This window comes from Mustela lutreola, chromosome 9, assembly GCF_030435805.1.
Source record: "Mustela lutreola isolate mMusLut2 chromosome 9, mMusLut2.pri, whole genome shotgun sequence".
Classification (NCBI taxonomy): Eukaryota; Metazoa; Chordata; class Mammalia; order Carnivora; family Mustelidae; genus Mustela; species Mustela lutreola.
The window spans coordinates 90,408,333-90,436,057 of NC_081298.1; the positions used below are offsets into that span (position 1 = coordinate 90,408,333).

Genomic DNA, 27,725 nt, shown 5'->3' on the forward strand with positions numbered 1-27,725 from the left:
AGTGATTACAAAAAGGCCAGCTACCACAGTGTCCTCAGATGCTCAAGCAGAACATCCTTAACCCTACCCGATCTCATCACCTCGTCAAAGCTGTGACAAAATCCTGTCTTTCTTACTTCCAACGTACATCCTAAATCCATGACCTTCTCCTCAGTTCCACTGTGACCAATCATACCCATACCACTATCATCACTCCCTCCCGGCCAACTGCATCCACTTCCCCATGGGTCCCTAGCTTCTACCCTTGTCCTGTCTAGTCCATTCCTCAAACGGTAGCCAGAAAGGACTTATAAAACTACAAATCCTTTCAAGTGGGGGCATATACATATATATATACTATCTGTTATTTCTGTCTGTTCTTAGAATAAATCCCAATTCAGCTCCAGGGTTTATAGGGGCTTAATTTAACTTCTGTGTCCCTTCCTGGATCTTTTTTCACCATCACTTTGCTCATAGAAGTTCAGCCATACAACCACATTTTGGTTCCTTGTCTACACCAACCCCTTTCTCCAGGCACTTGCTCTTCTCTGTCTGCACTGTTCTTTCTCCCTTTCTCTGAATGATTGGCTCATTCTTGTCATTAGGCCTCCGTTCAAACGTCCTCTTCCAGGGAAGCCTTCTTCATCTGCCCTAAATCATCTACTTTCCAGCAACACTTCTCTCATCACCTGACTTATTTTCTCAATGCTGCTCATCACAAGCTGGAATTATAATCTGCATTTTCTGCTGTCTTGTTGAGTCTCTGTACCTCCCATTAGGAGCAGAGGTACAGCCCCATGAGGGCAGAGATGAATCTTGGGTTATTTTTTTTTTTTTTCATCTCTAGGCACTTGGCAGATGATCAATAAGTATTTGTTAAAATATTGAATAAATGAGTTGAGCACCCTCCCTTAGAATGTGTGGGTTTATGTAGAGATGAGTATGTGAGCATGTGTGTGTTTGTATGATTGTCTGTGTGTGCTCTACTGCATATGAATATGCATGAGAGTATGAGTGTGTATGGGAGAATGCCTGTGAGCATGTGTGTAAGGGTGTGTTACTATGTATGTATGGGTGTGAGAATGTATCACTGTGAATATGTGAATGTGTGTGTGTATTGTAAGAATATTAGGGAAATCTGATTTCTCTGATTTGATTTGAATCAAAGACTTTAAATACTTAAAAATTAAGGTTTATTCAAGTACTTTAATTAAAATAATCTCATGATGACAAACTATAGTGTTGTAACAAAGAATATTTTGTAGTCCTCTATCTTAAGAGATTGACCTCATGAAGCTAATCATTAAAATGGGATATGATGAGTAAGAACTTGTGGGATTTTTGTTAAGTCCTTCTGGGAACTCAATGCTTTCTCTATTTCCTCTTCAGGGAGACAACCTTGTGATCTACAGGGATTTGCTGGATAAATGCATACCTTTCTGGAATGTTTTTACTCCATCCCTTTGCTTGGCTGAGGTCATTTAGAGACTCACTGTCTATCTCCTCCTCTAAGTTCCAGAGATACAGAGACCTCCCTTTCTTGTTCATTGCTACATTCCAGCATCTAACATAACATCTGGCATAAGTAAGTTAAAAAAAAAAAAAAGCTATATAGTAATTAAAAAGGAAAGCTCTTTCCTTTTTTTTTTTAATATATGTTAATATATATAATACATCCAAGAAATGATTATCTTTCCCAAGGGTAGGGCTTGCTTGTTATATGACACATACATAGATAGATGCTCAATAAAGAGAAGATAGTCAGTTGAAGCTTGAACTTATACTATCCTATGCCCATGAACAAGGACATTCTGAAGTCAGATCGCCTGGTTGGAATCTAAGTTCTGTCAGTTATTAGACAATACAAGACCTTGGGAAGTTTACATGGCCTCTCTGAGGCTCAGTTTGCTTCTCTATAGAATTACAAGACAATCCTATCCTGGCTGTGTCTTTCTAATCCTTGCCTTTATGGTCACATTGCCTGAATCTCCTTTGTCGGGGGCATTATTCAATCTGTAACAAACATTTATAGATATATGATCTTTTCATACATTAGTATGAAAGTTTTATTATTCAGTCTGCTAGTGTCCAACCATGCTTGCATTCAGTGAAAACTCCACATAATAGTCACTTTATCCTTTTGAAGGCTTTGCCATATTCCATTTTATAATTCTACCATTCTTTATTCAAACTTGACCAATAAAAATTAAGGTTATTTTCAATCTATCTGTATTATTTACTTATTATAAAATTTCCATGTATATAGACATAAATTTTGTGTACTTGTCTGGTTATTTCATTGGAATATATTCCTAAGAGTAGAATTGCTGAGGCAAAATTTATACATTTAAATTTTTTATTTGTCTTATTAAATCACCCTCTAAAAATGTTCCAATTTAAAATCTCATTTCTCATCTAAGAGTTTGTCATTCCCCCCACACCCTGCTCAGTTCAGATTATTAACAATTCATTTTATGAGAGGCAAAACATATTATTTTGTAATTTCATTTTACATTGCTTTGATTAGTAGTTGAGCATCTGTTTTATATCTATTACTTGTCCATTTTCTCCCACAATTATCAATTTTTTTTGATTTGCAAGAGCTTCTATATATTAAGATATTAGCCTTTTTTATTAAGATAGCAATTATGTAGCCTTAAACCTATATTTTGGAATTTTCTCCTCTCAACTCAGTGAACATCACCTTCAGTTATACAGAAGTTTAAAATTTTTAGAAAAGCAGAATATGCATTCCTCTCATTAAGGTTTCTGGATGTAATATTGTTCTAAGAAAAGCCATTCAAACTGCAAGGATATTGGCCATTATTGTTAATATGACCTTACTTGCAATTATAGAATGGTGAAGCTTAAGGGCATTTCATGTTTTGCTCGTTTTTTCCTAGGTAAATTCTGGGCTTTCTCGAGGATTCTTTTTAATAGAATCCAAATATGCGTCTTGAATGCCAAGGGTAGTGCAGAAATATTCCGAAGAGACATCCTGATCAACATTTTATGTCAAGTGAACATTTACTTAGCTATTAATCTGTATTCTGTGTTTATAAAGTTTGAGGACTTTTTCCTTCCGTTCTCTCCCATCAAGAGCTCAAATCACTGCAATCAGATACAAACAAGTTCAGTAGGAGATGGAGCAGACACCAGAGGATCTCACATGGGTCTAATCTCAAAGGTTTCTGAGAGTCATAAAGTATGGCATATAATAACTGAAATGTGGCATCTGAACAGTAGTTATAACACATTACTAGGTTTCATTTCATGTAATATTTTAATCACAAGAATAAACAAAGAAAAAAGCTTTGCCTTATACTAAAACATAGAGCTTGAATTCACATCCCAGTTCCAGACAAGCTAGGGGTATATTTTTTTCTCCTTAAGTATTCACTGGGGGTCAGCAAAATTCCAGAAAAAGTAAAATTATAAAAGATGTACCTTCATAAGAGTTGATTTCCCTCCCTCTGAATTCTTAATCAGGTCCATATTTGGCCTGTTTGTATTCATCTTAATCACTTCTCAGAACTCTTTCTTTTCAATACTTACTAATATTAAGGGGTAGATGCGAGATATCAATGAAATTCTGCTCATGCTTGCCTCTCTTGGGGATTTTATACTTCCCTTTTTCGTTGTTATAATTGTAGATCCCTTCAGGGTATCCACCCTTGCAACACCTGTCATCCTTGCTTCCCTCAATGAGGTCATCACAGACGCACCTAGTTTTTGAGCTTTTCCTCTGTAATTAATTTCCTTGAGTCACTGAATAACTTTATCTACCTTCTGCCATAAACCTCTCATTTTCTCTGATATCCTTATTTGCAATAAGTCAACCAGAATTGAGCACAATATGGCTTTTCCCTTCAATGATGCTGAAATAATTTCTTCTGACTCATGCTCTGTGCACAGAGTGGTGATCAAGGCAGTCTATGATTGTTTGCTTGTTTAAGCACTTGTATATGAGATTATTTAACTGTTTGTTTAATTGTACCCCACTGAAAGTCTGCTTTATGTTAAACCTTGTTATCGTTTGAGTACCATTCACTAAATAAATCTTTTTCTTAACTTAAGTGGTTCAAATCAAATATTTCCTTGATTTTAAGATGTTCAACCACCCCCACAACACACATCCATTTGCACATTTCTGCAACCAGACTGTGTCCTAGATTCATTGTGTGCATTTAATATGGTGTTTTCCTCCAAAAAAAACCCATTACTAAATTGTTCCTTTGGCTTACAATGAATAGCTTTGGAATCCTAGAGGTATGGTGAGACGAAAGTACATTAACTTGGTCATGGGTTTGAGACATTAAGGAATTGCTGTAAGTCTTTTTTTTTAACTTTACTCCTCAGATATCAAGGTTCTTTTGGAGGAAAAAAAAATAGTATCTTTGCCTTTTGTGAGTTTAGGCCTGAGCTCTTATGGTTTGGTATCATTGACTTTCTTTCCTCTTTGCCCTGTCCTTCCACTGGATCCGTATTAGAAAGCAGCTAATCTGGGAGACCCACTCCGCCTCATCCACACCCACCAGCTCCTTTCTACTTAACGCCCACATGCCTTCTGGTAAATGTCCGCCCAGTTGGTTTTTTTCTTAAGTTTTTTGCCCTTGAATCTATGGATGAGTCTTCTACGTTGAACTTTTAGCAAAAGCTTTGTCAGGTCAAGGCTGGTTTATATATAAACACTCTTTTCTCTGTCTTGGCTCCTCCTCATAAATTTTCATGGAATTTTAACTGCTGAATCCCTTTAGCTCTGAAAACAAAGTGAGTAAAATGCCAGGTTTGAACACTAAGGTTCTATGTTTGTTTGGCTTTCAAAAATCTAAAGGTATTTTTATTACCTGTAATCTTTTAAATACCTCCTTATCCCAATGTGTATCAGATGCAAACATATTTTCAGATATCAACCAGAAGTTTGATGGGTAGATGGAAAAATGTACGAGTAAGTATATATTTGTATTTTTAAAAATATGAGTGATTTGCTTAAAATCTAAATAACCACTAATATATTCATTTCTATGGACATACACAAAATAAGATATGTGATTATGAATAACATAAAATTGACATATTACTGACACATGTATATAAATATGTATAAATTTAGGTATGTCATTATACATACACACAATCCATTTAGTGAGATGCAACAGAAACAGGGTTCAAATTATAGCTCTGCCATTTTCTTACTTTGAGAAAGCCATTTAAATATTCTGATCCTTGGGGTGCCTGGGTGGCTCAGTGGGTTAAAGCCTCTGCCTTTAGCTCGGGTCATGGTCCTGGGGTTCTGGGATCGAGCCCCGCATGGGCTCTCTGCTCAGCGGGGAGTCTGCTTCCTCCTCTCTCTCTCTGCCTGCCTCTCTGCCTACTTGTGATCTCTGTCAAATAAATAAACAAAATCTTAAAAAAAAAAAATTCTGATCCTGTTTCCATATCTCTAAAATGAATAAAAAACAATAATGCCTGCCTTATATATAACAGAAGGCTATACATACAATAATTCAAAAAAACTTAAGCCACAAAATGCTTTATAAATATTGATAATATTTGATGATATTTATTCAAATACTCCTCTCCCTACTCATGAAAAAAAATCTCATCTTCTTCAAATAGTATATTATGTCAATTATTTAGCATCTATTTTTTTATTACATCCAATATGTAACACTAAAGAATGAATTGAAACTTTCTCTTTTATAAATCAAATTGTTTTTAGATATATTGTATATCAATACATAATATATATACAGTAGTACCCCCATCTATACTTTTGCTTCTCATGGTTTCAGTTACTTGCAGGAAACCACAATCTGAAAGCTGACGATTCTCTTCCTGATGTCTAGTCAGAAGGTCAATAGCAGCCTAACACTACGTCACCATGCCTCTGTCATGGGCCTCACTTCATCTCATCACACAGGATTTTATTTTCTCACATCATCACAAAAGGAGGGTGAGCACAGTACAGTAAGACATTGTAAGAGAGACACCAGAGTCACATAAATTCTTTACAGTATATTATTATAATTGTTCTATTTTTTTTTTTTTAAGGTTTCATTTATTTATTTGACAGAGATCACAAGTAGTCAGAGAGGCAGGCAGAGAGAGAGGAGGAAGTAGGCTCTCCCCTGAGCAGAGAGCCTGATGCAGGGCTGGATCCCAGGACCCTGAGATCATGACCTGAGCCAAAGGCAGAGGCTCAACCCACTGAGCCATGTAGGTGCCCTAATTGTTCTATTATTAGTTGTTGTTACTCTCTTACTGTGCCTAATTTATAAATTCAATATTGTCAGAGGTGTGTATGTATAGGAAAAATCATGAGTATTTATGGTGTTTTGTGTAATCTGTGGTTTCAGGCATCCACTGGGGGTCTTGGAATGTATCCCCTACAATAAGCAGGGGGTGGGGGGGAACAACAGTATTATATAATTCATTTTTGTGTTTATTGAATTGTATAAAGTTGTATATGTGTTAGAGACCATAAATATATAACATAAATTTACAACAGATGTCAGCTTATTTTCAAAGATTTAGCCCAGAAAGCCCACAAGGAAAAGCAAAATCTACTTTTAAAAGTTTCATCTATTTCCCAAATGCTTAGGTTTAGCATATTCAAAATGTGATTTGTTGAAATAATGGCATATTATAACTAAATATAAGAAATGAAATAATAAGAGAACTCCTATATAAACATGTGTGGCTAAAATTAATTTGAATAATCAAATAACTCAAAGACCTGAAATACCTTACAGGCTTTTGCAAACTTAACCTGCAATCAGCATGGTCTGTAAGGTATTGCTATACTGAAATTTCTGAACACCAAAGCCACCCTAGAAATGTCTCAGGAGAAGACCTGGGAGTCGTTCAGTCCAACATTGAGAACCGACCCCTTATAGTACAAGTTGCTGAGACTTGCATTTATACTTTTTGTTGTGGCTTTTAAATGTAAAGCAGCTATCTCAGAAGCTATGCCCAAGACTCTTCAGGGACTTAATCTCAAAATCACGTGGATGGAGTCAATTTGAACAAATTCTTTATCGCGGAGGCTCCAGTCTTATGTTAAAAAAAAAAAAAATTTTTTTTTTCTTATGGGGTGAAGAGCCTTCCAGCCTGTGTTGGCTGCTCTCAGATAGAATGAGTAGACAGGGTCAAGTAACACCAAATGAAGTACAACTGATATTAGGATGTAAACTACCGCATCTTTCTTCTTCTCCCTCCCACACTCATGTGCCTGTATCCATCTCCTAAATTTACCACTTCCCAAAAAGTGGTGGACTATAAGTTCCCCCTTCTTGAATCTGGAGAAGGCTTGAGAATTGGTTTGTGGCCAATAGAATGTGTCAGAAGTGACACTGTATGACTTCTGAGACTAGGTAATAAAAGAAGACATGCTTTATGCCTGCCTTCAGAGCTCTAAGCTGCCATGTGAGAATCAAATTTTCTGTTAAGCTGTGAGAAAGCCTAGCCCACATGGAGAAGCCACATGCTAGTGCCAGCCAACAGCTCCAGCTATAGTCCTAATTGATAAGCAACATCACTACCAAACATTAAGTAAAGATGCCTCCAGATGATTCTAGTCCCTAGTCTTTGTATCTTACCGACTGAGGCTCCAGACATCATGGAGCAGAGGTAAGCCAACCCCTCCCCCCCACTCTGCCTTGTCTGAATTCCTGACCCAGAGAATTTGTAAGGACAATAAAATGGTTATTTTACACTGCTAAGTTTAGAGCAGTTTGTTTCTAGTAATTGAAATATCTCCCCCTTGAATCTAGCTGCCCTCTTGACTTGCTTTGGTCAACAGAATGAAGAAAAAGTGACAGAGTGTGCCACTTCTGAATCCAGGGCTCAAGAGGACTTGCCTATTTCCATGTATGTGTTGTGCCTCAGCTGCCATTTTGAGAACATATCGAAACTAGGCTGGTAATCAATAGGAGGACATCTGCTTTCAGACTGTGGTTTCTAAGGACGAGAGACATGTGGAACACACTTGAGTAATCCTAGCTGAAGATCAGACAACAACCAGCTAAAAGCCAGACATAAAGCAAAACCACCTAGCTGAGCACTCCAGCGAAGTAAAAAATGTGTGTTGTCGAATGCCAGTAAGGTTTTATGGTTGTTTGTTAACCAGCAATACCGTAGCAGGAGTAATCCATACACCAGTAAAAATCCAGAGCAAAAATTAATAATGCACCCTTCTTACATCTCATATTCCTCTGTATTAACTTGCACCAATACTTTCTTTCACAGCAAAACTCAGATTTGTTACCTACTGATTCTATTTCCACTTCCTTATCTCCTTATACCTCCTCAGCCATCATTCTGACTCCTGACCCCACCACTATACTGAAACTGCTCTTTCCAACATCGGTTACTCTCATGATGCCAAGTGTGAGGCGTTTGTTGCTGTGTCGTCTTCCTGGACCCTTCTGCAGCATTTAACCTGTCTGACCATATTCCATTTCCAAACACTTTTTATTTTTTTAAGCTTCTAAGATACCTCCAGGTTTTCCTGCTACCCCTTTGACTGTTCCCTTTGATCTCTTTGGTTGGTTTGTTCTTTCATTCATTCATTTAAAATACATATGTTGAGAACCTACGATGTGTCAAGTATTAGGGCGTGGGGCATTGTGTCACAACAGTGCAATAAAACAAAATTCTTGACCTTGTAGGGCTTATGTTCTAGTGAGAAGAGACAGAAAACAAGCAAATAAACAAGTATATACCAGATGGTGAGAAGTTCTATGGGATAAAATAAGAGAAAGGAAAGAGGATAGACAGTGATAGGGATAGGATGGGTGTTGCTATTTTTAAATAAGTCAATGAAGTCCTCATCAAATGGATAACATTTACATAGACACCAGGAAAACATGAGGGAGTGAGGCATATAGATTTCTGAAGGTGAAGTGTCCCAGAAAAACAAGGAATAGCAACTGCAAAGGTTTTGATTCAGGAATAGAGTTAGCATGACCCTCGGCCTCTTTTTTTCCCCCATCCTCTTACTATACTTATTTTCAGATAAGTTGCTTAGCTTTTTATATTGAAATTTTAATTTAAAAACAAACAAGAATAGGGGCACCTGGGTGGCTCAGTTGGTTAAGCCTCTGCTCAGGTCATGATCTCAGGGTCCTGGGATCCAGCTCTGCATCGGGCTCTCTGCTTATTGGGGAGCCTGCTTCCCCTTCTCTCTCTGCCTGCCTCTATGCCTACTTGTGATCTCTCTCTCTGTCAAATGAGTAAATAAAATCTTAAAAAAAAAAACAAGAATAATGAAGTGATCCTTTATAAGCAAATATCTCAACTTGGTACAGTTTATTAGGGTATGAGGAAAGGAACACTTCTCACATCTCATTCTGAATCATTTGATCAAGTCTTCTGGAACATGGTCTTTGACCCCTACACAGAGGCTACTTACTGCCTATCTTTTAAATGTTGATTTTTCAGAGTTCAGCCCCTCTTTTCTCTCTATACTCATCCATTGAGTTAGCCCATCCATTCTTTAAAAAGATTTATTTATTTTAGAGAGAGAGAGAATGCAGGTGCACATGACCAAAGTGGGGGGCAGAGGGAGACAGTGATAATCTCCAGCAGACTCTCCACTTGAGCATGGAGCCTAACGCAGGGCTCAATCCCAGAACCCCGAGATCATGACCTGAGCAAAGATCAAGAGTCGGACGCTTAACCAACTGAGCCACCCAGGGGCCCCTAGCCTATCCATTCTCATAGCTTTAAATGCCATCTATATGCTGACAATGCTTTAGTTCACTTGTTTAGTTAAGACCTTACTTCTTTTAAAAAAAAGAAAAAAAGACCTTACTTCTGAGCCTCAGATTTAAATATCCATCAGCACCCTTGAATCTCCACTTGGGCATCTCTAACTTACCATATCCAAAGAGAATTCTTTATTTCACCAATAGCCCCCAAACTCAAGTTCATCTCCCTGGCATTTTCCATCTTTAGAAATAGATATCCACTCAGTTTCTCAAGCCATAAGTCTAGTATCCTTGATTCCTCTATTTTCCTTATATCCCCAGGTCAACTATTAATCTTTCAGACTTTACCCCTAAATCACATCCATCCATCTTTTTCTCTCTCCACTCCTCTCAAGCTGTGCCAGAGCACCAGCACTGAGTGCCACGTTCAGGATATTCATGGCCAATAGCAGCTACATAATGTAAGAAAGCAGAGGTGGATCTACACTATATCATCACACAAATTTATTTAATCAAAGTTAATTAAGATAAAGTTAACATCATAAAGTGTTAACGAAATGATGACAAGTTTGACGTTAGCTTACAGAACTATAGTTTATCTACGGTACTGAATAGATTCCTAAATGAGTTTCAAAAAAAGAAGCAAATTTTAGATTGAGATGGTATTTAGAAGACTGGAAACATCTCGGTATCTTTTCCAAAGTCACTTTCATGTCTATGATTTCATGATTTTTATGTGTTCTAAGATGAGATTGACAATTCTGGCCCATTCTTACTCTAGACTAGTTTATTAAATTATTGGATTCTTGGTTTTTACAGTGTGAAGAGAGATTTTTTATGAACATGGATAAGTATTATTTTAATAGTAACTCACTGTGCTGAAATTTGGCATTTAAATTTATAAATAAGATCACAGCTGCTGACCTCTTTCAGTGAAGAAAAGAACAAAAGGAGTTAGAAACTCATTCTGAGAGTCCACCTAAATCAATTAGGATGTTAAATCCATGCATAAAATAATGTTTAATAAAAGTACTTTAAAGGGAAAATTGTCTCATTTTAAACTGAATGAATACAAAAGACACAAAGTTCCCGGATTACTGCTATGAGGTTCTAAGACACCAGACTCAGGCATTGCTAATAGTTCAACAGTAATTGGAATATTAATAGGATGTGTCATTCTGATTATATAGAATATGCATCAGAGTATTTTACCTACCTCTTCTGGATTGATTGGAGGGTGGCAGAGAATAATCTGATTGTCGCTTCTCTCATTTTAAGAGCCCCATTTCAGAGTGCTTACTCACAGACTCTATTTGAGGACATATTAAAAATAAAATCAATGCATTTATAACCTAATTAGCTGGTCTCTATTGATTCATGTTCCAGATATTCAGTTTGCATAGCATTACTGTGTTCACTAACTACCTGTAAATATATGCTGGGTGGCATATTGGGTTAATGCACTAGTCTCTGCCCAAGGAAATGGAACTAGCAGCTACTGTAAGTCATCACTGCAGTACTACGTTTTCCAGTTTTCTCCTAGTCAATACACGTTAATAAGACTTCAAAGTTTTATTTATCACTTAATCTCAGCCAAGTCCTGGGCTCTGTACGTAACATTAGATTAGAAATGGGTTTACTGCCTAAAAGTAAAGGAGCCTTGACCTTTGAACAATTGGCTGTCTCTGTTCATGGGTATAAGCGAGAGGTCAGGGGTTCACTGGAACCATGTCATTTGAGTGTAGCCCCTTCAGTGATGTGGGCCCAGTTCTCATTGCATGTTCTCATTAAGCCAGGCTTGAAAAAGGGCAAGTGCCCTTTCAACTTCATTTGCTGCAAATTTAGCCACAAGTTTTCAAATAAAAAGAAAGAAGAAGTCAGACAATATATTATTTCAGCACTGTCCTGACTTAAATAAATATTGGAGTCCATGTTACATGCTCAGGAATGGGTATACCTCTTTAATTACGTCAAGCGAATCGGTGAACTTTGCTCTCAAAACATACAAATATTCCTTAAACCGTGGAGAAATGGCAAAGCTCAACTCTAGGGCACTGATGCAAACAGAGGCTTCAAGATGTTAGTGGCTTTCAGACTTGAAGCTCTGGCTCCCTGGGCTTGCGTAGGATGTCATTGATTTACTCTTTCCACAGAGGTGAAGAGAGAGGACCAAGGGAGATAGGTTTAATTAATCTTAAATATCTCTGCAATTTAAGAATTGTAGGCCTAGAACAGTTCCTGTACTAACATGATTAGCAAATATTGACTTTTGAATACAATAATAATGTGTCATCTGAAACCCTTGATAAGTAACTTAAGTACTTCCTTAGCTTGCATCTTATTAAATTAGATGAGGTATGGTTGAGGCACATTACACAAAGACATTGAAATGAAAAATCAGACCTAAGGGTTTTAACATTGATTTTAAGAGAGCTAAAAGTCACAAAGAAAACATATATGGTTCAGTTCTGTAACCTATGAATGTAAGCTGTCTATTTTCTCTAGATGGATTTTTTAAAAGTATGTAATAATTTTCATGGTGCAACTGTAGTAAACATTTACAATTTGTGACCTTTTTGACAGCTGTAATCAATCATCAGATTATGTATGATGACCATATAATTTTAGTTTTATGGAAGGTTAACTTACACAGATTATGAGCTTTTGATGTTAAAATATGGAAGAAAGAGCCATGGCACACTAGTGTGCCTGTGAGTATAGTAAGGATAATCTACCCAACCCCCTTCATAAGGTTTAGCTTAAAAATGTGTACAACAAGTCAGCTAAGAAAAGAGTTTTAAAGACGTAATACTAGTCAGCCGCAACCTGACAAACCTTACTGTATTGATTAGTTTTCAAAGGCTGTATGGCATATGTACTCTACTTACAATAGAATGGGAATGAGGGAGAAAAGCCTCCAAATGTCATCAAAGCAAATGGTCTGTGAATGTTGCTTCAAAGCTCATCATTAGTTGCCAGGGTATTTGGCCACAGTGCTAGTAAAAGAGGTTTCTCTGGAGGTGTAGGTATGACAAAGTACATTTCTTGGCAAGAAGACTTATGGTCAAGTAGCAGGACACATAAATTCTTGCTTGATTAATTAGAGGATTAACATTCTTTATGAAATTCTGCCTGCTTTTTATTTTTTATTTTTTTTAAACCAGGAATAGACCCCAGGCCTTTTCTGTTCTCTAATGAAATTGCAAATTGACTTGTGTTCAAATGGTGCTTGAGTAAAATGAACAATTAAAAATGTATTGCTAACAATGAGATGTATCAGCCAATCTCTTTAAGGATTAATTAGTTGCAGGAACAATCTTTCTTATACAACATACAAAAAAGAAGAGAGCAGTGGTGGGTGAACAAGAACGTATGAAAGAATAGGGTTTTAACATGTGCATACGAATACATGTATGCACACATTCATACACACAGATGAAGTACAAGAATATAGACATGCATATGTAAAGTTTAGACTGAAAAATTAGCTGCAGCTTCCGTGAAGATATTTATTCCACCTTAGTTAGGATGATTCGACTGTTGCTGATTAGTGATCCATTAGTTAGCTTGAAGGCAGCCAACAGATTTTACTGATCGTAATTTATCATTAAAGCAGAGAAATGCTTTAGGTATTTAAATAATGTATGCAGATAAATTCACTCTTATTTTTTTAATTACCCACCTGTACCAACCTTGTAAGAATCTTTGCCCCCTATCAAAGTTTGCTCTCTGAGGAGATTTTCAAAGTTAACCAAAAAGGAAAAGCCCTTCTCCCTGGTTGCATTTATCAAGTCTGCATTTCAAACCCCTCCCCCTTCACAAAATATCTGGTGTTTCAGGTTATGTTTGCAGTTCTTAAAAAACTTGAAATTATCTCCACATTTGCCATCGCAGACTGAAGGCTTATCTTACAAAATGTGATACCTCTGTCATTTCTTTAGCAGAGATTTCAGATACAGTAGGGATAAATTGTTGTCTCCAGAGCCCACTGCAGAACTTCAGGGAAAAATGGACATTGTTTACTTCTTCAAGACCTGTTTAGATAAATGATGTTCTAGAAAATGTCATTTTTGTCAGGCTGCCCTAAAGTCAGATCTTCTCGATGCCACCGATGTGCCGAGTCAGCCTAAAAGAGCCTAAAAGAGCATTTAGCACGATGGCATTTGGTAAATACTGCTTTATTGTGCTTCACCCTCCCTACAGGGCATTCTGAAGAGATGAATAGTAAGTGTGAACAGGAAGAACAAGTTTCCAGTCCTGTCAAATTAATTAGACTAGTGAAGAATGAAGTGAGATTTGCCGTTAGGTAAGTTGAAAACATGTAAAGAAAATCATCTAAGCAATCTGAAAGGATTTTAAGAGAGCAAACATCCTTATGCACTTTTGTGTATTTGCATAAGAGATGTGTGGGTAATTGTGCTGCATGCAAAGGATATCATATCTGAACAGAGAACAGTCAATGTGTTCATGTAATACATACAACATATCCAAAACATATCCAACATATCCAAAAACATACACGGCAGGCCACAATTCAAAAGGAAAGCCACAAATTCAAAGGGAAAGCCACAGTTTAAATATCTATTTGACTGGGGGCAGGGAGAGTAGGGGGGAAGCAACTAACAAACCATGAATAGATGTGACCCTTTTATTTATAGGAGCAAACCCTGATTCTATACTAAGAACTGTATCAGGTGAGCTTATTAAGAGATTCGTGAGAGCAGCGGGAGCAATGCAATTTGGTTGTTGTTTTACCAGGTTCCAGTTGGGTGCTTTGAGCCTCAGACCTTATGTAGGCAAAGATACAAGAGAGGGAGAGTTACATGTGCTCTTCTGAATGCAGGGCCTTGAGTTGGCCATTTGGACTAATTTTAAATGATCTTTTGAGATACATTTCCATATATTCCACTCTATTCTGGAAAATTGATTTTGGTAATTGAAGTAATCAATTTGTATATCTATAGAGCATTGACTGCTTTGTATCACCTCCCCAAAGCAGGCTGGCCACGGTTCCATGATGCAAATTGATGTTTTCATATGGAGTTCCAAAGGGGCTGGCTGCAGCCACCTTGTTGGTCAGCAGAGATAGCTTCCCCCCAAAATCATGGAACTGAAGTCCATTAGATTAGTTTAAACCTTTCTAAACCATGGTATTTCCTCAATCACATAAAGGTTGGTAAATGATTTTCCTTTTTTTTTTTTTTAAAGATTTTATTTATTTATTTGACAGACAGAGATCACAAGTAGGCAGAGAGGCAGGCAGAGAGAGAGGGGGAAGCAGGCTCCCTGCTGAGCAGAGAGCCTGATGTGGGACTCGACCCCAGGACCCTGAGACCATGACCCGAGCCGAAGGCAGCGGCTTAACCCACTGAGCCACCCAGGCGCCCCGGTAAATGATTTTCTTTTGGCAAAGGACATGAGGTCCTGAAACTTCATATACCTAGCCTTTCCACCTACCCTTCCCCCTACATTTTTACCTTTCCAGTCTCCATGCACCTCACCCTCTTTAACTCCACTTTTTCTGACTTTTACCAGCTCCCTTTCTCTACTACCTAGCATCAGTCAGTGTTGATGGGCCACATTCCAGACTCTCTTCTGTCAAACTGAAAAGAATCTACAATTGTCAGTGACTTCTGTGCTGCTTAATCTCCCTCCTGCTGCATCTTGGGTAGAATTCTAGACCAATTTCAACTCCAGAACTCTTCACTATCATTAAGTGATTTTCCCAATTTATGCTCCCATTACATTTGATTTTTTTCATAAACAGGGTAGAAGAAGACAGAAATACATTGCATCTGAGTCCGACTGCTGCATTTAATTTCACATGTAACTGATGAAAATGTCTCCTGCAAAATGACAACTGGAAAGAGACATCAGAATACTAGTTTTGGCAGGTGACACCAGGATAACTTAAAGGCATCTCTACCTTTTGGATGTCGAATGGTGTGTTTCAGCTACCCACTTTTCTTTTTCAGGGAGACTCAACTGTCCTTCAGCCATAGAAGCAGGACATGTCATCTCCCAAATGAAAGGAATTCATGCCCATGATGAGTAACATTCCAATTAAAATTCATCACTAACAGCAGGCTTTTTATCTTTCTTGGACAACGTGAATCATTTTTGGTGCTGGGAAATGTGTTTCATAAACCTCCATTGTCATAGAATGTCTACTTCCACGAGAACTTGTTTTATATTAGTAAATAAAACATCATCTGACATTTTTGTCACTTCTTATGTCTGGGTGCTGACGAAAATAATGGGAATGCTCAGAGGTTATGGGACATTGTTTATCAAGGAATGTAGGTGACGCCACAAAGTATAAGTAACGCTATACAGCTGGATGATTGATCCCTGCTGCATATTTTAAAGCTCCTTTCATTGCTTATCGAAACCTTTTAGGTAATGCACTCCTCTCAGATATCATTTTATGTTTGAAAAGCTTTATAATTCATAATGAAAAGTTGCTTAGTTACCCCAAGTGAATCCATAGCTTCAATTATTCTATGTGCAAATGGTCGGACTCCATTTTGACCAATGTTTATGGTGTTTGGCAATTTTTCAGTAGCTACTTTGCTCTGATATGATTAATTTCTTGCATAATACTCTGCTTTGCATGTGTGGAGCTGAAATAATCTTAGTAGGCAGAAAGGAAATGAAAGACCTTGTGTGTTTCAGTTTTGGAAACATTTGAAACATAACATCATAATGTGAAGAGTGCCAAAAACAATACCAGTTAGGCCGGATAAAGACAACCACAAGAGACACGAATGTGCTGATGAGACCCAGCCCTGGGACAGCCAGCCATTGCTTGTCCTGTGGCCAGCTTGCTCTACCTCGAGACACTGAAGCAGAGGAGAGGAGAGAGCCCCAGAATTTATCAAATTAGATTCAATTGCCAGAAAAACACTGGCATCATCTCATTAATATCTTTTCCTAAGGTTATCGTGGGTCTCTTTCTTTGACAACACTACATAAAACACATCCTCTTACTTCTTAAGTAGCCACACATGAGGCTGCTTTCCCTTGTGCAGAAAGATAAGGGACATACTTATCTGTTGAATGAATGAATGAGTTCACTCTTTCAGGAGGAGTATGTGTGGTGACTACCTGACCCTCCGACTCTGGGAAAGTGTTTACCTTCCCCTGTCCTTAGATGATTTCTGCTACCCTGACACTCTGGAGTTCTTGCATTTTTTAAGTTTCCGACACTGTCTCTCTTTTCTTTAACCCCTTCCTCCTCTCTGCTGATCAGTGGTGTATAGTTGTGAAATGACACCTACCATAGGAAGCCTGGAAGATAGAAGGAAAGAACATTGGTCCTGAAATCACACCAACCCAACTTAAAACCTGGTTAAATGCTGGCTGATCGCTTCATATAGCCTCAGTTTGCGCTCCTGAAAAATGGGGAAAACGGCATTGTCTATGCTCTAAGATGACTTATTAATGCTCTAGTGGTACTTCCTGTAGTACACACAGGTACTGCTCTAAGCATTCCATGTACCAATGCGGGGGTTTCTATTACTATCGTCATTTTACAGAAAACAGCTGAAGCACAAAGGGTTTAAATAATTGGACCAAGGGTCACAGGGCTAGAGCCAAGATGAAAACCCAGTCAGACGAGCTATAGAATCCGTGCTCTCAACTACCATATGAAGCTGTCTCCTGTAATGGGAGCTGCCACGACTGTAATTATTAGCATTATCACAGCCATCAACACTACTATTATTATAACTACAACCAGAGGCACCAGGAAGACCTGGTATCAGTGGAGATACCAACTGGTGCCAGTTAGAGACTGCGCAACCAAGGCAAGTCCAGCCCTTTCTTTCCACTCCTATCTCAAGTTTGTGGGTGGACATATTCCCAATCGAGCAGCCCAAAGCTGATGCCCCGGCACAGCCTCCTCAGCTCTGACTGGGGATAAGTGTTCACATGGCTGAAGGGCTCAAGGATGCTATAAACCATCAAATTTTCTTTTCTTCATTTCAAACACATATGTACTCATTTTTTAAAATATTTTATTTATTTATTTGAGAGAGAGGAGGTGAGAGAGAGCATGAGCGAGGAGAAGGTCAGAGGGAGAAGCAGACTCCCTGTGGATCTGGGAGCCCGATGCGGGACTCGATCCCTGGTCTCCGGGATCATGACCTGAGTCGAAAGCAGTTGTCCAACCAACTGAGCCACCCAGGCATCCCTCAAACACATATGTATTCTTGATATATTGTTAACATATCCACTTGTTAAGATTTTTACCATCAGTATGTTCATAGGGCAGCTCTTATTATAGAATTAATTTACAGAGTAAAAGTATCTTTTTATTAGAAGATAGCTCTTTTAGTAGCCCTTCATTACATAGATGGCAGTAACAAATTTTCTCTCCTTTTTAAAATGGAAATTGGCTGAGCTTCTGTCAAAGAGGATGGCAAATTTTCCCTTCTGAGAAGTAAGAAAATAATGTAAAATTCCCACCAGGAAAAAACAAAACAAGACAGAGAGATCCTGGGGCGCCTGGGTGGCTCAGTGGGTTAGGCCGCTGCCTTCGGCTCGGGTCATGATCTCAGGGCCCTGGGATCGAGTTCCGCATCGGGCTCTCTGCTCAGCAGGGAGCCTGCTTCCCCCTCTCTCTCTGCCTGCCTCTCTGCCTACTTGTGATCTCTCTCTGTCAAATAAATAAAAAATAAAATCTTTAAAGAAAAAAAAAAAAAAAGACAGAGAGACCCTGGCTTTGTCAAATTTGCTTTCCCCAACAGATGTCTCTGAAATCAGTGGGAATCAGGGATTCCAAAGAATGTGGAAGTAAGTATTTAGCTCTGCCAGATGAATGGGAGATGGAAGAAAGGGGGAGAGACAGTCTCATATCAAAAATTCTGTTCCTGAACCTAGAAAAACAAAGACAGTTTCAATCACAGATTACATTGAATTAGTTCTTCATTGAAATGACATAAAACATATCTTCATTTTCTAAAGACCAATCAGAATAATTTAGTTAAAATTTCTATGATTGTCACCATAATTCATTTTTTACCCAAAGCTAGAAAAATAGGTAAATCAGTTAAAAATGGTGAAATATTCACAAAAGGTATATGTGGATCCCCCTCTCTTTTTTCCTATTTACGGTATTTATAGATGAACAGATCTACAATATCTATAATCCCCCAAGAATGCTGGGATGCTTTTATCCTTCCTATTTCATATACTAGAAATATGCATCATTTACACTCTGTGTAGAAGTATATCCTTTCAAGGACTTACATTCTAGACTAAATTAAGAAAGTCTCTAGTGGGGTGCCTGGGTGGCTCAGTTGATGAAGCATCTGACTCTTGGTTTCAGCTGAGGTCATGATCTCAGGGTCGTGAGATGGAGCTGCACAGCAGGCTCCAAGCTCAGCACTGGGTCTGCTTGAGATTCTCTCCCTCTCCCTTTGCCCCTCCTCATTCTCTCTCTCTCTTTCTAATTAAAATAATAATAATAAAAAATATTTTTTAAAAGTCTCTGGCTAATTTCATGAAGTTCTTCCAACACAAGGCCCACTTATGTTTGAATCCCGATGAAAAGAATGGAATGTAGTCCATGATCAAAATTTTAACATCTAGTTCTAACAGTGGTGAATTACATGAGATGAGACAGTAGTATCTAGTTATCCAAAAGAAAGAAAAATTTTCAGAAAGAAAGGTAGGGAAAAGATGATCAAAAGTTAAAATCTCTAAAGGATACGCTGCCTTGTAGTTTTGGGCATCAGGGAAAATGTTCCACATCTAAAATGCCGGCCACTTCCCAGTTACAAGAAAATGCTATGCATACATCTTAATACTTCAATTTGTAAGAGTTTTTCTGTTTCTCCTTCCTCTACTTCTAAGATGAGCTACTGTTAAAAGCCCAATGTTGCAAGCATGGGAAAAGAATAAAATACATGTATTGATAATCTGAGATGGATCATTTTGTTTTAAAGAATTGGTATGTCAGAAGCATATGCTATGCCTCATGGCCAATATGGAAATGTCAGGGGTTTAATTGGCAGCTGTGAATAGCAGCACCTGCAAACAGCTCAGGGCTTGTTCCTGTGGTCTGGCAACATTCTTACTTTATGCTTTAAATAAAGGCTTACTCACTGGGACAGAAATAACTGACAATAGATGATTGATGATTGCCCATCACGCAATGGTTGACATCTACCATTCAGCAGGTCCGTTTACGAGTGCACGTCCAGATTTCATTAACGGGGGGCATGACATCCAGGAGCAGGCCTGCTACAGAGGGCTACTCAGTAACCTAGATCAGAACACCTTGAATAGCTTGGCTTTTTTTAACCTGGAAAAATAGTTCACCGGGGATTCAGAATGCTTCAGGAAGATAATTTTCAAAATTCGTTTGTTTTCCTGCTTATTATAGTGCTTTTTTGAGAGAGTTTGTTAGGTTTCATGTTGATTACAGGGTGCCTTTCCCATCTCTCTGATTCTTATTGCAAATTGGCTTTGCATTTGAAATATTTGCTATGAGGAAGAGGCATATTAAAGAAGTTATATTTCTAATTATTAATTCATAACACTCTCATGTCCAGGGGACTATTTAAGCTTCGAGTACAATAATGTTTACTATTTTAATTAGGAGGGGCAAAGAAAGTGCAAAGAAATAAATCCACAGTGCAAACAAATGGCGAACATCCTTTTCCACACCTGGACATCCGTCAGCCCACAGTGGGCCGCTAGGTACAGCCAAAAACACACAAGCAATGTTGGAAAGAGCACTGGTGTAGAAAACCTTTCAAAATAAATAGTGCTCAATTAAAGCAGCCTTGCGCTGCTCAATAAAACCCAAGTATCTCCAGGCTGGTATGTTCTAGCATGAAGCTAACATTTAGCTTTAATTTTCTTCCCGTTTCTTCTCCCCAGGTCTGCTTTTGCCCAGCTACAATCTTGAGCTACATCTCTGCCTTGACTCAGGTTTTGTTTTTTTTTTTTTCCTCAAATTAAGTTTTGATCTTCTCTGAGGCACTTAGATTTTAATGACCGGGCCATGGGTTATTTCGTGGTCTACCTTTTGGTCAATGGCAGTTCCTCTAGTCCAGTTTTAGGAAAGCGACGAGTCATTGCACTAATTAGGTCTTTCCCTAGAATTTTGCTCAGGGATTAGTATTTCTTCAGCAGCTGCTTATGAACTCATTTCTACAAAGACTTGTACTATCGGCTTTTCATTAGCTAAACCTGAATAAAACAGACAATTGTCTGTAGCCCTTTCTGAATCTCACCATCCTGCCCTGAGGGGAGCAAGGCAGGCATCAGCATTGTCCTTCCACAGCTGGAGGAACTGACCGAGAGAAAGGAAGCAACTGGTCCCACACTGCACACAGCCTCTACAAGCCTCTACGACGCATACCTGGCCTCCATCGGACACTTCGGCTTGTAAGGATCATGGACCGTATGGCACATACCCTCCTGCTTATTGTTGTCCTTGACTCACATAACACCATGACCAGAGAATGGCTGCTCTGTAAAAGTCCTAATTTAACCAGAACCATTTTGTGAGCACCAGTGGACAAGGCTAGGGTCCCAAACATGCCAAAAGGCTGTGCTAGCTGCCATTTGGTACACAGTACGTTACTGCAAAATCAGGGAGGTCTGCCTTGCCTCTGAAATTGCTACCTTTGAATATGCATCCATCTAGTTGGCTTTCCAAATTACTTTTTTTTTTTTTTTTTTTTTTGCTATAAAATCTGCTGTCTCTCTTTTTGTTTAATTGCATTCAGTTTTATAGTCTCTCCCAGGAAGAGCAGCTAATTATAATATATTTCAACAGAGAGAGAGGCAGGTGTTAGGCTAAGATAGAAGTCCTAGTTTTAGCCTTGACAGTTCACGCAGTTTAGCTGGATCTTAGTGTAAAGTCACCAGACCTGGCAAGTTCAGTATCATTGCTTTATGGTTTTTCTGGGTTCTAGAACCCAGAATCACATGACTATGGATTTAAACCTTGAGGTTATAAAATGACAAGCGTGACTGATAATAATGACCAAAATGGTTGCATTTTGGTTTTGTATACGGGAAAACCTGGTTATCAGTAAACCCAAATGAACCAGACATGGAAAGCAGCTAAGGCCACTCAGATAAGCTGTCAGTTCTTGGGATTAAAGAACGTCTACACATTTACTAGCTATGTAATCTTGGGCAAGTCACTTAACCTCTCTGCTTCTGTTTCTTTATATGAAAATTGGAGTATTAGGGATTTCAAACTATAGGTGGTTATGAGGAATGAATGATGTAATCATGCAAAATACAACATAATGCATAGCTAGATATACACATTATTTTCCAAGAATAATTGTATTGCCATTTCCCTATATCTGGAATAAAATAGAACAGGCAGGCAGAATCTGAATATTAGTCAAATAAATTCTCATTTCTAGCGAAGAGTAATTGAAAACAATTTTAAGACCACCTTTAGTACCTGCATTGTGCATACCGCCCTTCCTTAAATGCTGCATTGGGCTTCTTCGCTAAGGATCAGAAGACATCATAGATCATTTCCCTCTCTGACTCTCCAAATTCAATCTATCAAGCCCCACCTCCTTCTAATAGTTGTCATATCTATTTTCTCCTCTCTGTCTCCATTGCTGTAGTTAAGCCCCACATCTTCTTTTGTTTGGACTCTAGAATGGCCTCCCAAATAGCCTTATCGATCCTTGTCTCTCTCCCTTCAAATTCATAATCCAACCTCCAAAATGCCACTGGAGTAATCTTTCCTAGAGCCTAAACCTCACCTATGGTTCACTAAAGCCTTCAGAATAGAAGCCAAGTTTCTAGGCGCCGCATAAAAGGCTTTCCATGATGTGGCCCTGACAGCACAGTCAGCCTCATCCCCCACACCTTTGCACTTGTGTTCTGGTAACACTGAACTGCTTACTGTACTCTCTCTCTCTTTCTGTCTCTCTGGTTTCACTCTCCCATGTTCTTGTAAATATTACTCCCAGTATACAAATCATTTTCCTCTTGTGTCCTTAACATTCTACTATTTACATTTTAAGATCAGTTTATCTTTTCATTGACTTCTCTAGGAAAATAACAAAAACAAAACAAAACAAAACAAAAACCCCAGTTACCCCCTCCTCTGGACTATTTATTCTTATAAAGACAAAAATGAGATTTTTCCATTTATATTGTATGGCATTTTTTTGTTCACCATTCCCCTACTAGACAGTAAGTCTTTGAAAATGAGATCAGTACATTCATCTTTGAATCTCTCTATTCATTACAATGGACTTTAGGTATAAGATGTGTCGTGAACAGAGTTCTTCATGGTTTTACAGTTACTCAAGGACTCATCTAAACAACTGTATGTGATAAATAAAATGACATGAAAATGAAAATAAAATGCAGCTTGGGCAAATGAAGTACTTATCAAGATGCATGCCTTTGACAATACAACCTAAGCAGCACTTATTTGCCATCCCCACAAATTCTATAACTTATCAAGCTTTAATTAAATAGCTACAATCTTGGCCAATTAATTGGTGTTCATCCTTGCAAATTTTAAAAATACTGATAATGGCAAAGAATTATAAGGTTGGAGATTTTCAGCCTTTTAAAAATGATTTATTTATTTATTTGACATCGAGAGCCACAGCGAGAGAGGGAATTCAAGCGGGGTGAGAGGCAGAGGGAAAAGCAGGCTCCCCACTGAGCAGGGAACCCAATGCGGGGCTCGATCCCAGGACATTGGGATCACCACCTAAGGCTGAAGCTGAAGGCAGATGCTTAATGACTGAGCCACCCAGGTGCCCCGGAGCTTTTCGGTCCTAAGCGGCTTAGCCCCGGTTTGGTCCTGTCCTTCAGCAACATTGTGTATTTTGTGTGGAAGTGACTTTTTCTCTTATTTTAAGGGAAGGGAGAGCATCCAAAGCAATTAATAAAGAGAGAATATCTAAAATAATTAAGGAACAAATTTTGAGGACTGGAGAACAGGTACATGTTGTTGGCTTTTGGGATGGGTGTTCTTATTGCTGCCCTGTGCCCTCTCCACCCAATTACCTTGAGGCTTTCCAAGAAGAAAATTCCTCACAATTTTCATTAAGAACCATGATATTGAGGGGCGAATCATTCAGCTACAACAGATTGTCCTGAGGTGTAGTGTTTTTCAACTTGAGAGCAAATGCTTCTTCAATCTTTTTTTTTTTTTTTTTTTTAAAGGAGAAAGGGGTTATTTTGAATGCATGTAAAATGCAAATAGAATGACGATGGATGTTTGGGAAGCTCACACCTACTAAGCCTAAAGCAGCTTTGATTTAAAAATTGAAAATTGGCAAGTGATCAATCAACACTGGCTTCCAATTGCCTTTAGTGTCTTGACAAAATACAAATGCTATTTTAATGACAGAGATGTTTTACTTTGAAAAGTGGCTATGGAACAGGCACAATATAGAAATGTTTTGCACTGAATACATAATCCACATGATCAGCTACATACACACTCTAGTACTGCATGCCTGTGATTGACATAAAGCACTTTAATTTTAAAAATGTTTTCCAAAGTGCCGGGACACATGTTTATGCACTATAGTTATTGCATGGCATTAGATGGAAAACACACAAACTTAAAAAATTAAAAAATGTTGACTCTGTGCATGGCCACACAATGGAATATAATGGAAACCAGGAAAGGAAAAGACTTGTGTCACTTCACAGGCAAGGCCAAAAAAAAAAAAAAAAACCAACAAAACAAAAAAAACCCCAAACCCCCCCAAAACACCAAAAAAACCTTTGACAATTCAGTCATGCTAAAACTAGGAGACAATACTGACATAAGAAAACACACTCGACATTAAGGCAGCAGAGAGTCCTTCTTAATCACAGCAGGTCTAGACAGCTCCCACAGCTGTGTCTGCTCTCTCACAGAGTGATGTGTGGCCCTAGCTGGAGGGTGGCGTGAGCTCAGAAGGGAATGTCAGCACAGGGTCTTAATTAATTTCCTTCTGCCAGGGTGTGCGTGTCACAGTGTGGTTTTGCATTTGCTGGGAGGCAGCTTAGTGGGAGAGCCTTAGGTGCACAACACCTCGACTCACCAAACCGCAGGGCAGGACTCTCGCCCTACTGAGAGCACACACAGTCCCTTCATGGCAGAGCCGTCCAAGGCTCTGCCTTCCCTCTGAGCCAGATTTCAGCCTCATGACCTGCCCTTTCTAGCCCAGTAGGGGCTTCCCCAGCTGACCTCAAGTGGTGTGCCTGGCCAAGACTGCTTCTGTGGTGTGCCTTGATGCACCCCAAGCCATGGGTCTGAGGCTGGAAGGCGAGAGACCATGTTCTCTGTCCCTGCTGGCTCAAGATATTTTCTAACTGCCAGGAAGAAATAAAGCATCAGCTGTCCTCCCCATGGTCTGTGTGAATAGAGGTGACAGACCTGATGGCCATAAATGCAGACATCCAAAATGCCCAAAAAGAAGATTACTAATAAGATGCACAGAACATAATGCATCAAGCTCTGCACCCACGGAGACTGTGCCCCATTTATTTCTGGCAAACAACGGGGCTAGATCTGGTTTTGTCTCTTTTCCAAAGACAATTAAGTCTTTTGCTTCTGAACTCCTGGGACTTTGATGGTCTGTCTATACCACTAGCACCTAATTCAATTGGCAGGAGCCTGGCATTGTGATGGCTTGGAGTGGGGATGGGGGGAGATGGGTAAGATCCAGTTATCAGCCCGTTATCAGCCAGATGAATTCTGTTACGAGCCAAAGGGGCTTACCTTGCTGAAAGCTTGAATTATGAATGGCAGTGGCATCGTCTGAGAATCAGCTTGGGGTCTGGAGGTGGAAAAGTTAAAACATGACCCTTGAGTAGTTGACTTGTGTAGGGCAAGAAAACAGTTTATTGTAACCTCACTGAAGGCAGAACATTTGGTCAGTAACAATATTTTACTACTACCTCCATTGAGCATCCAAGTAAAATTGTCTTCCGATTGGTTGACAAAATGGAATTATTCAAAATAAAGTTCCCTACCCTTTCAACTGCAGTCCTCTGTCCTGGGAGTCTAGAAGAGCTGGGCTCTTGTTCCAGCTTTGAGTGGCTGAAGTTTCTGAACCCTGGCATTTTTTCCTAGAGCTGCCACAGTGTCATTTGACCTACAGCACTGAAAGACTAACGGAAGCAAGTTTTTTGAAATCACAGAGACCACCTTTATAGGGTCTGGTTACTCATCTGTAAAATGATATCACCAATGTGACAAGATGATTTCTAAGGCTCCTTCTGTTCTCTTCTGTTTGAACCATGCTATGATTCTGATTATCATTCCCTGGAAGGCTTTCTTCTCCTAGTGTTCTGAGATACTTGAAAGATTTGGGAGCTGAACATTGAAAATTCTCTTTAGGCAAATGTTTCATGTGGTGCACCATTTGAAAACATAATTTGGGGCCAATTTTTTTCCTTGTGTATCTGAAATGGATCATGGGGTTTGCCCCAAATCTTCATCATATACACACCAATGTCTGGAAGATTTATAATGGACCCCAAAAAATCACCATCATCATCTTTATTTCTTCTTCATTTCTTTCCCTCTAGATACAATCTAGTAGGCCATGCTGACCCGGTTAAGAATTTTTCGAATATAAATGATCTAAATGTTACTTTACTTGGCAAAACAAAGGCAGAGTAAGTAATTTTTCCAAATCTCTCTTCAGACATGCCTTATAAGGAAGGTTTTCTTTCTAGGGGGATTTGGACTCTCATTAATCTATTTCTCCTTTCAACAACAACAACAAAAAAAGAAAAATGGAATGAGATTATCAAAATGGATAGTCTGGTGTGGACCTGATAACATGCTTTTGAAAAGTGGTTTACATTTGACATCAGTTAAGCTCCCTGGGCCAGTACATCTCAGGTCTGCTATGTGGGGCCTGGATCCACTCCCTGCTTGGACACAAATATACTTTATTGGTTTCAAAGGCCTCTCAAGCCAGTTGGAAGGATGGATGAATTCCTAGTGCAGTAAGTATTAAGTCATCTGCAGAACTATAAATATCCCTTTACCCTATCTTATTCAGCATTTATACAAAGACATTTTTGTGCGGTATGCGTCTTCCTTAACCTGAATATATATTTACTTTAAATTTCTATTCTTGTTTATTATGTATATATTTTTATACATGGTACAAAAGGTATGTAGTATAAAGTGAGCAATTTGGGTACTTAAAATTCGATGTATCTTCCTTTGTGCCCTTTGGCATACGTAATTAAAGAGTCCCACTGCTTCTTAAGTAGGGATTTTAAACAATCTTAAGGGAGTGGAAAGTCCTGTGTTTCCAGTAATCACCAGAACAATGGCAGTGAATACAGCTAATTTACCACTTAAAAATAATTCTTTCAAAAGAATCATTCAGAATGTATGGAGTGGCTTGAAGAAAAACAAGCTGACAACAACCTACTTATAATATTGCTTCACTGGCTGTGGCTGTGCTTCTAATTAAATGTGTGATTAGCAGAAGTGACTAAACCCACGCTACGGCAGATGTGGCCGAGGGATGGACGTGGTGTCTGTGCCTCATTCAGTTGATTAAAAATTTCTTGATACCTCTAACATCTTTCACCCTGGTCTCTCAGAACGAGGTTTGTGGAGTAAATCATGAGATGAACTACCCTCTCCTGATGTCCTTTAGTAAGAGTGGAACCCAGCACAGCTCAATCCATAAGCCCTCGAGAGAGAGGGTCCATACTAAGACTAAAAGCTGGTGACAGCTGGTGATATTTCTCACACACTAATGTGCAAAGGAAAAAAAAAAAGAAGAAAGAAAAGAAAAGCCAGGAAGGTGGCTACAATGCAGATTCCTAGTCTCCATGCCCAGATTTGTTGAGTCAGGAGTCATGGTGAAGGCCCAGGGTGTCTGACCTTTAAAAACAGGCTCTGGACGACCCTGATAACAGCACCAGTGGCTTGAACTATGAAGAGCCCGGGAGAAGGCAGGCCTGGCCACGGATCCTTCGGTGGAGGCCTTTGCCCCAGGCCTGCGGCATGGTGCTTGAGTTCCGCGGACTCAGTTCCTCCCGCCTCCCGTG

At 38.9% G+C, this 27,725-nt stretch overlaps 1 long non-coding RNA gene across 2 annotated transcripts in view; it reads right to left on the reverse strand.

The window, feature by feature from the left end:
• Positions 1 to 27,725, reverse strand: part of LOC131840223 (uncharacterized) — a 200,362-nt gene that overhangs the window by 98,476 nt on the left and 74,161 nt on the right. For both annotated transcript variants that reach the window (XR_009357280.1, XR_009357279.1), the window contains one exon: positions 25,423 to 25,480. This is a non-coding gene — a long non-coding RNA (uncharacterized LOC131840223). The remainder of the gene's footprint in view (positions 1 to 25,422; positions 25,481 to 27,725) is intronic.